The 2,868-nt window shown below is 26.6% G+C and overlaps 1 pseudogene across 1 annotated transcript in view; it reads left to right on the top strand.

The window, feature by feature from the left end:
* The window catches only part of LOC110422857 (lysM domain-containing GPI-anchored protein 1-like), a 5,964-nt pseudogene extending 3,096 nt beyond the window's left edge, over positions 1 to 2,868 (top strand). Inside the window, exons 5-6 of the transcript XR_016351646.1 lie at positions 2,627 to 2,704; positions 2,819 to 2,868. The product of XR_016351646.1 is annotated as a lysM domain-containing GPI-anchored protein 1-like (transcript). The remainder of the gene's footprint in view (positions 1 to 2,626; positions 2,705 to 2,818) is intronic.

Here is a 2,868-nt window from a genome sequence, read left to right as displayed (position 1 = left end):
TTACTGCCCTTGGGGTTGGGGCTAGACCTTTCATTTTTCTTGTGATTCTTGGTATTTATTTTTGTTAATTAGTGTAACTTTTCTTTTAAATTTTTTATGGTTTTTTTGAATGCATTTAGTGGAATAATATTAATAATTTTGTCCCAAAAGGATATATTGACAATCATAGGAAAGTAACGTGTTCAAATTTTAAGATGCACCGAGTACATTAATATTAAGTGAAATCATAAGTATTCAATAAATTGTGTATAAAAGAATTAATTAGAATAATAATAAGCTTGTGGAATAATTAAGCTAATTTAGTTATGATAATTAATGAACTTGTTGCTGTACACTGGTAATAGAGATGCCTTTTACGTTGATGGAGGCAGTGACTGTGACAATATCAACATGTATCAGCAATTTAAATGCATATAGTACAATAGTGCATTTTCTTTAATTATGGTACAGAAAAAGAATATTTTGCCTCATATTTAAAATTATTTACTTCTATTATTTTGTGCTTAGATTAGGTAACATGACAAAAACAAATTGCACATATTTAAGCATGATATGGAATTACATCTCTTGGATTATATTATTTTATCAAATGTATTTCATTATTTTTATAATTATTTTTTATTTTCTGAATATTTATGAGATTTTTTATTTTCATAGTTTTAAGTGTTTTTAATTAGGTTATACTAGTTAAAATAAAGTCCTATTAGTAGAAATATTCTAAATACTTTTTAGTTGGTAAACATCTATTTGTATGACTTATAGAAAGGCATGAGAAATTAACCACTATAATTATAATGTTTATTTATACTATATATAAAAGCATTTTTTAATGTGATATTGGACAATATAATAAGAGGTAGTTCTCTTTCCATCTCATAAATCTCATCTCGTTTATATTATAATATGAATTCGAGACTTTCAAGATGAACTCTTAAACTCTAATAGTTGAAGTGTTCCCTTGAGAATGTACTGTATATAAAAGTAATTAAATGGATATTATACATTTGTGAATGCTATTATATTCACTTTTTTTATTTTAATTTAAATTCCAATTATTAAAAGTTTTTGATACAAAGCCCTTAACTTAAATTACAAATCCTAACTGATAAAATTACAAATTTATGTTGAAAACATTTAGTTTAACATACCAAGAAATCCTTCAAAATTAAACTTATTAAACAAAAAATAAGTAATTGGAGAGCACCAACTGAAAATAATTATCAAAACTCATAATCAATAGCAACGAGACTTTGCCAGAAGAGCAAATTCCTTAGAGGTATAAGGAGAAAACCAAAACACAAGGAAAATAATCCAGGGAAACTAGTCGACTGTTGATATATACATATAGTTTGTATGAAATTCCGAGTAGACATTTTCGTGTCTGGATTTCCTTGAAACCTGTCTAGATGCTCAATATTGATCTGTATGAAAAGTTTTGACTGTCCAAGCCACTGCTATACATAAGGAAAAATATTCACAATTCTACTTATACATATAATTATAAGCTAATTAATTATATATGTTATTTTACAGATGTAAGGGGGCCTGGCAGGCCATTGCAAATCCAATGAATTCAACCTTTTGTCATACACAACAAAGAGTAAAATTCTGTTTTTTGACCCCCTTTTATAGAATTTGTACATTAATAAAATAAACTTATTAACTTTTTAGTTTAAACCTCATTATTAACTTGGTTCTCTTTAATTTTTTTTTCTAAGCATTGTTACATATGATTTTCTGCTTCCTTTCCAATTAATATGATAAATTTAGAAGCTTTTCCAAGTCAAGAATTTATGTTTTTGTTTTTGCTTGCTTAATTATTTATAAGAAAAAACAAAAACTAAATAGCAACAAAACAAGTAAACAAAAGCAAGTACTAGACCTCTCCCTGTCTTGTAATTTCTAGTTCAAAATCTCTAACTTAATTTTTTAAAAAGAAAAGGTTGATTCTTTAAGTTTCATTGCATGTGTGTTTTGAATTAAAGTACAAAAAAAAATAATTAACATATAAATCAAGAACTCATCATATAGTAACCATCCTCGTTATTGATAGCGAAAAATACACTACAAAAAAATAAGCTTTTTCCAAAGAAATTTTTCGTTGGAAAAAATTAGAATTTCGTTGAAAATATGTATTCCTGACGGATTTCCAACGAAAATTTTTGTGAGGAAATCTATCGGTAAAAACTTCTTCGGTAATACTTTTCATTGGAAATTCGTCGAAAATTTTCAACGAAAAATTTCGTTGGAAAAATACATAATATATTAAAGTGGATTTGATTAATTTATAAGTTATGTCATTGTGTCTACTTAGAGAGTAATGTTGTCTATAATGTATGGGACAAAATAAAAATGCTCGATAATAAAAACTCAAATACTCACACTATACTTTGGAGTGAATTAATGAGAGTTTTCAAAGTAATAATTTAAAAATTCTCATTCTTCTTTCAGAGAATGAGATGATGATTTTTCAAAATAATTTATAATCAATATATTTCTTAATATCTTATTGGCTCGTTGTGTTATCGAAATAGAATATATTTATAAAAAAAGAGAGTGACGTGTCTATAACAATGAAATGTATTAAGAGCATAGTTACTGAGTTTATTTGTATTTATCTTTACAGTGCGAAAGAATTTTTCTTCCCTGATGGCTACACCTATGGAAAATATTACTACCATGTTTGGACTGTCCTTGGAAAAAAGTATGGTTTTCTTAAGCTGATTTGATTGCGCTTTCACATCGATCAGTATGTTTTGAAATGAACTAGATTTTGTGGTTATATATAAATATGGCTGAGGTTTCTTTGAAAACTCAGGGTGCAGGTACAATCAAACTGTCAGGACAGTTAAAACAATATGGCTCAAG

Source organism: Theobroma umbraticum, unplaced genomic scaffold, assembly GCF_002168275.2.
Source record: "Theobroma umbraticum cultivar Fairchild unplaced genomic scaffold, ASM216827v3 scaffold_146.0, whole genome shotgun sequence".
NCBI lineage: Eukaryota > Viridiplantae > Streptophyta > Magnoliopsida > Malvales > Malvaceae > Theobroma > Theobroma umbraticum.
The sequence above is the reverse complement of the archived record's forward strand: the minus strand, read 5'-3'. Positions and strand labels throughout refer to the sequence as shown.